This window comes from Chlorocebus sabaeus, chromosome 12 (assembly GCF_047675955.1).
Source record: "Chlorocebus sabaeus isolate Y175 chromosome 12, mChlSab1.0.hap1, whole genome shotgun sequence".
NCBI classification, from domain to species: domain Eukaryota; kingdom Metazoa; phylum Chordata; class Mammalia; order Primates; family Cercopithecidae; genus Chlorocebus; species Chlorocebus sabaeus.
Window position 1 is genome coordinate 59,871,195 of NC_132915.1, and position 10,089 is coordinate 59,881,283.

The 10,089-nt window shown below is 36.2% G+C and overlaps 1 pseudogene across 1 annotated transcript; it reads right to left on the reverse strand.

The window, feature by feature from the left end:
- Positions 1–5,802: 5,802 nt before the first annotated feature.
- Positions 5,803–6,598, reverse strand: LOC103219315 (mitochondrial transcription rescue factor 1 pseudogene; annotated as a pseudogene). The gene has a single exon (XR_012094935.1). The product of XR_012094935.1 is annotated as a mitochondrial transcription rescue factor 1 pseudogene (transcript).
- Positions 6,599–10,089: the final 3,491 nt, after the last annotated feature.

Consider the following 10,089-nt stretch of genomic DNA (forward strand, 5'->3'; position numbering starts at 1 on the left):
CATTAAACTTTATCATAGGTATATTTGTATAGGAAAAAGCATTGTATATATAGGTTTTAGTACGATACGAAGTTTCAGGCATTCACTGGGGGTCTTGGAAAGCATCCTCCATGAATAAGCAGCGGACTACTGTATATTCATTATGTACAGGTCAAATTTTCTAAATTAGTTTGTTAATAATGTATCATTTAGATTTCTATGAAACAATTATGCTAGCTGTTTATAAATGTCAGCCTTATGCATTTCTTACATTAATAGTCTATTTCTTTATATTGCCTTCTTGCATTAGTTAGGACTCTGGTCTGTGACAAGCAAAAATATTGTTACTGAACACATACGGCTTTTACACAATTTTAGAGGAAAAGCATTAAATATTTTTCTAATAACTTATGTTTTAGTTGCACAGTTTTTTGTTGTTGATGTGGTTTTTCACATTAAAAATGTTCATGTCCATGCTTATTTTGCTGAGACTTAATTTTTATCATGCCCATTTGTTGAATTTTATCAAAAACGTTTCTGCACCTATTGAAAAAATTACTTGTTATGAAGTTGCATATTGCATTGAATCACGAGTTGATGTTCAAGTATATTGCATTTTTCATTTATATGATATTGTCACACATTGTATTATCTATACATGATGCAGTATAGTTTTTATATATCATTGGATTTGAATGGCTAATAACTTGTTCGGGACTCGTTGGTTTAATCATGCAATTGTTTAAACATTGTTCCACAATTTTTCCTTTTTTATCTAGTTTTTTTTCTTTGGGGGGGTCAAATTTTCATGTGAAAATTATTCTGGCCTCCTAAAATGAATTGGCAAGTGTTCCTCTTTGTTAGTTCTTTCTGAGTTTATGCGATTTTAGTGATATTTCTACCGTACTTATTTGTACAAATTTACTTATTTACTTGCAAACCATCTGAGATTGGAATTTGTTGTTTTTGGAAAGCGTTATTTAGAATTCAATTTTCTTACAGGATTTTTTAAGATTTTTCTATTATTTCTTTCCTTTTTTTTTTTTTTTTTTTTTTTTGACATCCAATGACCTCTGAACTTTTCATTGGTCTCCTGCTCCCCAAAGAGTACCCTTCTTCTCCGGCTTAATGTCTCAGAACTTTGGTGTTGTTGATCTCAGATGCCACTTTGCCATTCACTATCAGGAGGGTGGTGTTTTGTATGGTTTGCATGGAGTTTCTGCTGTCCAGGGCATCAAGATTGAAGTCTTCGCCATTTTCCAGCAGGCGGCGGTAGGTGGCGATCTCAGTGGCCAGGTGGCCTTGATGTTCAGCATAACCTGGTACTCTTAGGCCTGGTGCTACTCCTCTGCCCGGGTCTGTGCCAACTCTGACTCCAGGTGCAGCAGGATCCCGTTGAACTGTTCCATCTGGAGGGCATAGTGGACCTCCACCTCCCTCAGGCTGTTATCCAAGCTGGCCTTCAGATTTCTCATCAAGTCCAGGTCGATTTCCAAAGACTGGACTGTACGTCTCAGCTCCGTGAACGTCACCTCAGCAGATCCAACCTCAGGGGTCTGCGTGGTGACCACTGCGGTGCTCTCCTCAATCTGCCTAGACCAGTACTTGTCCAGCTCTTCTCGGTTCTTGCGAGCCAGCTCGTCATATTGGACCCAGATGTCTGCCATGATCTTGGCGAGGTCCTGAGATTTGGGGGCATCTACCTCCACAGTTAACCTAGAGGTGCAATCTGTGCTTGCAGGTCTTTTATTTCCTCTTCACGGTTCTTCTTCATAAACAACAGCTCCTCATTGAGAGCCTCAATCTCTGTCTCCAGCTGCAGCGGAGTGAAATTGGTGTCATCAATGACCTTTCGGAGCCCACGGATGTCATTCTCCGCAGACTGGCGCATGACCAGCTCTGTCTCATACTTGACTCTAAAGCCATCAGCAGCAGGTGGGGTATTGTCGATCTGCTTTACAATGCGGACATTGTCTATGGTATTTGCGAAGATTGGAGCCCTCAGGTCCTGAACAGTCTTGAAGTAATGGTCCAGTCTCTGCCCTGAGGTCCCTTCTTTTCCAGGTGTTCCCCGATTTTGCTCTCCAGCTTCCTGTTCTCGGTCTCCAGGCTCCTCACTCTGTCCAAGTAGTAAGCCAGGCCGTCGGTCAAGCTTTGCATGGTCTCCTTCTTGTTCTGGATGCCTCCCCATTCCTGCTAGACCCCTGGCCATCGCCAAGGCCGGGCCCCTGGACTCCATGCCACCTGGGAAGCTGGTGGAGCGGGGCACAGAGATCCGGGAACCAGAGCCCTCGCCTGCATTGATGCTGGCTGCGCTGCTGGCTGTCCGGGTGCCATAGCTGGGCACCTGGACAGAGCCCAGGGATCGGTAGTTGGTGGAGAAAGTGGAGCAAGTGGTGAAGCTCATGCTGTTCGGGGAGGTGAGCGAAAGGACAGGACTTAGGCTTTGCCGATGACCACATTTTCTGTTATTTTTTGAATTGGTTTTGATAAGTTGTGTTTTTTTCATGAACTGTGCTTTATCCAAATTGTTATTACATGAGCTTGTTCATAGCATCCTTTATTATCTTTTATTTTATTTTGATCGGTTATATTATCAGTTTCTGTATAATAAATTTCACCCATTATAAATCCACAATGCAATGCATTTTTGACCAAGGTCATTTTAAATGAGGAATAAATCGTTTGGTAACATAAATAGCAACATAAAGAGTTTGGTAACATACCTTTTTTCAGTCAATTCGCTAGCTCTACCTACTGGCTACAGGAAACAACCATCTTCTTTATTTTGTTATGGTTTTGTCTTTTTGAGAATTTCAAATAAATGAAATCATGAAATATGTAATCTTGTGTGTCTGCTTTCTTTCACTTTCAGAATACATTTGATACTCGTGCTCTGTTATGTATCATACACTAAGTGATTTTCATCACTAAGTACCATTCCACTGAATGGAGATACCATAATTTGCTTAATCATTCATAATTTGGATATGCTCACAATTTGTGATGAATATTTGGGTTGTTTACAGTTTGGATCATTATAAATAAAGCTCCTATGAACATTCTCATAGAAGTTTTACATAAATGTCTTTTCCTTATTCTTGGCTAAAAACCTGTAAATTTAATTTCTGGGTGATACAGTAATCACACCTTTAATTATACAAGAAATTGACCAACTACTTGCACAAGTGGCTGTACCATTTCACATTCCCCTAGCAATATCCAAGAGTTACAGATGCTCCACATCCTTGTCAACACTTGCCATTTTCTTTTTAGTACTAACCCACTTGCGAGGGCATGCACTGGCATCTCATGTGGTTTTAATATTCATTTCTCTAATGACTGATACTGAGCATTATGTCTACAATGTCATTTTATGAACTTTTTAACGTCTATAGGATTTCAGGTCATGTTAAATTGTTTGCAAGAATGGCAAAAATAATTTTTCCTGCATACCTACTTTTTGCCATATAAAGTTTAATTTTTTTTTTTTTTTTCTCGTTGGAAGGTGGAGTTTCTTTACCCTTTGGATCTGGGCTTAAAAATGTGATCTGCTTTGGGAAATTTGCCACTTAGAAATGAGGTATAAACAAACGTTAAAATGCTTTAATCAAGTGCACCAGTAATCTTCATTTTGATTACTAAAGAATTCATTATTTTTTTGTCCTTAACTTATTGATCTATCAGCAACATTTGACATTATTTCTCACTCATCTTTGAAACACTTTCAGACTCTATACACTTTACTTCTTAAACAGCAACATTGCTTAATTTTCTTGCTATATTTTCGGATCTTAGTACTTCATTTCCTCATCAAAACAATCTCTTGAATTTAGAGTGCACCAGGATATGGTCTTTGGATTTCTTTTCTTTTCTACTGACATTGAGGCCATTTGTGATCTTATTCAGTCTCACAGAACATAATGCATCTATCCATTGATGAATACCCAATATATATTCATCCATCTCAGATCTAAATTTAGACATTTAGATGAGGAATGTGGAGTGGTGGAGAGAGAGTAAGTTGACATTCAGAGTGGGATAGTGCAGTACAATCTCGTTTATAAAGAAAAAGAACTGAAAAAATCTCTTTGACCCACAATGCCACTCTGGAAAAGTGCCATATGACATATCCAAGTAATAGAATACTAAGTAGCCACTAAAAATTAGAGGTAGATCTACACAGAGCAGCATGGATAGATATGCCCAGTATTATTAAATAATTATGCCCAGTATAATTAAATAAAACAATAAGAGTAAAGAAAAGTCCAGCTTCAAATGCATATGCACATGTACATGCATATATACACATCTCTATATATGCACACATATAATACAATTTATTTGCAAATAAGACATATGTCTCATTGTTTCTACATGCATATAAGTATTTATTTGAGCCAGCAGAGAAGGCATCAGAAAGATTTCCCAACTGTCAACAGAGCTTAACTCTGGTGATATCCGAGTGAGAGATAAGGAAAGCGAGCAAAGCTGGATTGGAGAAATTGAACATTTTTACTTTTCATTCGTATTATTATATATCACTTAATGAGGAAATAAAATACATATTTATCTTCAAACTTATCATTGATAATGATAAATTAGACTTGGCATTAATTCTCAATGAATTCACATAGACATGTAAACATACAGTTTTTAAAAAAAAAAAAAATCTTGTATACTACAAATAGTTTTAAATATCTGTGGCCCGCCAGGTCCCACATACATTTTTAGAGATACAGTGTTGAACAAGCCAATTACAACATGAGCTGTGTAACAACAGGGGTATGCTCAAGGGCTGGTGGAATTCAAGGAAGGTTTCCCATGAGGCAGGTCATCACCAGACGAGGTTTCCTCAAGAGCTGTGAGGCAAGCAGTGACTGAGAGAGCAGTTGTTAAATACAAGAAGAGGGAGGGCCTTTTTGAAAAAGGATGTTATTTGGAAAAGCGTAACAATGTGTGAGTGCATATTTGGGAAATCTCAAATAATTGCATACTACCTATGTGCAGATTATATATGGGGATTGCAGGAGTTAAGAAAAAGTTAGCAAGAGCCCAATCATAAAGAGTACTGGGCCAGGGCATGGACTTTGGTTCCTTTTTTGTTCTGCTCTAATTACTTTCCCCACCTCAAAAAGAGAAACGAAGAGTTTTGTTTCAAAAAGATTGTTCTGAAAATAAAACGAAAAACGAAAAACAGGTGGAATAAAGGGCAGATTCTAAATTTAGAGAAAGAAGTAAAGATGAAATACTTTAACTTATGGAAATGTGTGATTTCATAAACTAAGGTAACAAAAATGGGAATGAGGAGAAAGGGAGAAATTCAATAGTTACCACTACGTTAGAACATAGTGATACAGGAGGGTATTGGGTATGGGAAGATGTATACAGACTTTTCCATAAAAATTACACTATAATAAACATGAAAACACATTTCTAGATTAGATTCAGCTTTGCTTGATTACTTATTTTGCTTTCCTTACAAGATGTCAGTTTATAAATGTAATTATTAAGGATTTAGAATAACCCAATGAACCACTAAATGAACTGATATATTGACACCTCTCTAACAGAATGGGGCCAGGGTTACTACTATTTGTGTTGCCTTTTTGCTAGATAACGCAGAAGAGGTAAAAAACAAAATGAACAACAGTAGTTTTGGCCTCTGAAAAGCTAAAATCCACTTTTTTTTTTCTTTTTGCTTAGGGACCTCATCGAACATTTACAGGAAGGTAAAAACTGAAGTTTCTTGTTATAGGAATAGTGTGTGTGTGTGTGTGTGTATATATACATACATACATATATATATATATATATAAAAAACACTAGAAAGCAGCTTTATTGCTAAAAAGCAATCCATTTATTTAGATGTTCTCTTCTTAGGCAACTTTAAACTTTTCCACCGCCATAACACCACTCTGTATTTTTCACTTTCAGTCTTCTCTTCAAACACTTTTTTCAAGAGAATCCGCATAACTGTCTCTGTTCCTGCTTCTTTATCCTCTCCAATGAGAAGATCCAATGTGTCTCCCATTTTCACCGTTCTGCTTTTCTTCCATAATTTTTCCTCATTCAGCCTGAGTTCACCTTTGTAGAATGCATCTTCTACTTTGTTTCTCCCAATATCTAGCCCCGTCTTCAAGATAACATCATACCAAAAAGACTGCACTGCTTTTTCCAGGTCTTTATAGTCTTTGACTACAGTGGGGTCATCATCAAGCTCCTCTTCCTGCTCACTCATCTCCTCATGATCGCTTTCTTCATCAGAGTCCTCTTCATCTACTTTATGCAGAGACTTTTTAGTAGATTTTGTAGAGCTTATATTACTTTTGAGTCTTATGGAAAAAGGAAAAATATATTCTGGAGATAGTAGAAGTCCTGGGAGTCTTAGTGAGAAAATATTATAAAAAAGTGTTTTATAATTTGGTGCACGTAACTTGGTACTACAAAAATACAAGTATCGATTCCAGGAAGTACAGAGTTTGTATGACGCAGGTGTCCCTCGGAGAACACCCCAGAGTCCAATCCAGGCATCTGGCTTTCTTAAAACACCAGCAAGCAATTTAACACTAGCCATAGCCATGGCGCTTATAATCTGTACGTCAGGCCCTCTTGTCCCTCCCCGCCAGGAATAATATATTTTAAATTGAATCTCTCAACCAACTGAAATTCAAGTGAGAGACAGCAGTCAATTTAGCAAAAAAGTATATAATATCAGATCTTAAAAAATATTCACAATTATTATATATTTGTATTAGATGTGTGAGCTTAGAGTCATTTATATCCTTTGGTAAAGATTAAAAACTTTTGCTATACATTAAGCCACAATCTGTTAGTCTTACAAATTTATTCCAGTATAATGTGGTAGGGTTTTCTGGGGTTTTTTTGTTTGTTTGTTTTTGTTTTAACCTAAGGTATATCATTTAGGATGTAAGTAAAAATAATATTAAAGTTTTCATGGATACTGAGTTACAGTTACTATTTTTCTTTGGAACAAGAAAAGTTTGGGACATGTGAGTCAATATATTGAGTTCAATTGCTCATCGAAGAATCCCTTTCTTGAAGATCACTTAGCAAATGAGCATAGCTTTTCAAGTTCTAATTACAATAGATAAATAGGTAGGTAGATATACAATTGATCGGTAGATAGATGGATAGAAATATATAGTCATATCTTAGGGAAATACTTTTGGGCAATTGATCACAGCTAATTTAACCCTTTGCATATTTAATGTAAACCTTTAACATAAAATTTATTTCCTAAATTTTATTTGTACATGTATACACTTCCTGTGTCTGTGCTTTCGTTTTAAATTCACAGACAATTTTTTCCTTGACTGCTGGTGTAAAACAATAGAAACAAGACACATGGGAGCAAAACTGCCAGTAAGCCACACCGGGGCAAATTATCAACCTTTACATCCCAGCTCATCAAAAACATGGTTTCAATATTACTGATTTAAGGTGTTTCGAAGTTGAAATAATTTTTAAAATGATGACTAAAGAGAAAAATCTGCATCGGTTACTAGGTAGAGATTTTTGTCATTTGTCATTTGACAATTAATTAAATTGTTTGTCTTCTGTTACAGTGTGGAATAGCCTAAAGGCCACCAGGTGAAGAAGTATTATTAATAGGAACTTCTCCGTTTATGAACTACCTGTGACAGGAATTGTTGGCTAATATATCTATAATTCAACAGAGTCAAAATCTATCTGTCACAGTCTAAACTAACTAAACCAGGGTGAGAATTATTTATGTCAAAAGGAATTTCTTACTTCTAAAGGGAATTCATCTCAAGACAACTCCAAATATGGAACAGAATTTGGTAAGCCTAAAATAAGACTTAATTTTTCATATTTGTTCATAATATCTTCAGAAACATGGTTTTATGCCAGGTGCAGTCACTTATGCCTGTAATCCTAGGGTTTTGGGAGGCCAAGGAAGGAGGATTTCTTGAGGCCAGGCATTCCAGACCAGCCTGGGCAACACAGAGAGACCCCATCTCTAAAAAAATATAACACAAAATAGTTGGGCATGGTGGTGCACAGCTATAGGCCTAATTACTTGAGAGACTCAGGCAGGAGGATCACTTGAGCCCAGGAGTTCAAGATTACAGTATGCTATGATCATGCCACTGCACTTTAGCCTGGATGAGACAGTGAGACCCTATCTCAAAAGCAAACCAAAACAAGAAAGCATGGTTTTATAAATTTTAAAACAATCGTAGTTAAACAATTTTTTAAAAGATTTAAAAGTTACCAGCATCCTTCAAGGAGCAAATGTTAGGTTTTAGGTTTTATTTTTTAAGTAGGTACTTAAATATCTAAAGTTCATTTTTCTAATTTTAGTTCTTAGATGTATACAACAAAGTTTGCAGGTATTAGTATTTAAATTTAAGAATAAAATGCACTTATTTTAATAGAATTCAAACTGAAAAAAAGGAAAGAAACTCAAATTGTTTTAGCTACTTAAATCATTTCTATCAGGCTACGTCCCTGAAGGAGGATAATTCAATTTAAAAAGATCAGAGTATTGACTGAGACAAAGATCCCTAGGTACTTAACAGATAAATGAAACAGATTAAAATGAAACCTACCTAATGTGATAAAACTGAATGTGGATATTTATATTTAGGGCTCTTTTTCTTAGGACAGTTAATTATTTAGAATAAAATAGTATATGGGAGACTAACTTTCACTGAGTGTATTAAGAAAGAACATAGTAATTGCTAGAATATAAAAGATTAATTGTTAGATAATGGTCATTACTAACCACTTAACCTGAACATAGGTCTTTTCGAAGTTACACAAGAATGTAAGCTTCTTTCTCAATGTGACTTCAGTGACAGTTTCGAATATTATTATTAGAAAAGGAAGAGGTTATTGTTAATAATTTGGACCCTGGATTCAAGTGCTCTGGATATATTCTTATCAGCGAAATGATCCTATGTAAGTTATGTATGACCCCTTAACATCAATTTCTTCCTCTACCACAGGGGTCTTCAAACCCCAGGCCATGGACCCGTACCAGTCCATAGCCTCTTAGGAAGTGGGTTTCACAGCAGGAAGTGGGTCACAGGTGAGCCACAAAGCTTCATCTATATTTACAGCCACTCCCCATCACTCACATTACCACCTGAGCTCCACCTCCTGTCAGATCAGCAGAGGTATTAGCTTCTCAAAGGAGAATGAACCCTATTGTGAATTGCACAAGCAAAGAATCTAGGTTGCAGGCTCCTTATGAGACTCAAATGCTGATGATCTGTCACTGTCTCCCATCACCACGAGATGGGAGTGTCTAGTTGCAGGAAAACAAGCTCAGAGATCCCACTGATTCTACATTATGGTGCGTTGTATAGTTATTTTATTATATATTATAATGTAATAATAATAGTAATAAAGTGTACAATAAATGCAATGTTCTTGAATCATCCTGAAACCATCCCCTTACCACCAATCTGGTCCTTGGAAAAATTGTCTTCCATGAAACAGGTCCCTGGTGCCAAAACGGTTGAGAACTGTTGGTCTACAAAATGGTGTTAACGAGTGCCTCTCTCAGAATGGAATAAATATTTAATAATATACTGTATCTAAAACATTAACTGAAGTGATTGGCATAAATACAAAAATAATAAAAAATGATAGTTCTTGTTTTCCTGTTTTTATTACTGTATTGTTTTTATAGCTCCCCTTCAAGCATAAACAATGTCAAAAATTTCCAACTGTACCTTTAATTAAAGTCCTTCTTGTTTTTGTTAAAATGAATACAAGTTAATATGTAATCTGTTAGGGTAAACAGATTATCTGATTAATAATTCATATTAAAACAGCACCATTATTGTTGTGGGAAGTCAGGGACCCCGAATGGATGGACTGACTAAAGCCATGGCAGAAGAACATAAATTGTGAAGATTTCCTGGGCATTTATTAGTTCCCCAAATTAATACTTTTATCAATTCTTATGCGTGCCTTTACTGCAATCTCTGAATACAAATTGTGAAGATTTCATGGACACTTATCACTTCCCCAATCAATACCATTGTGATTTCCTATGCCTGTCTTTACTTTAATCTCTTAATCCCATCATCTTCATAAACTGAGGAGGATGTA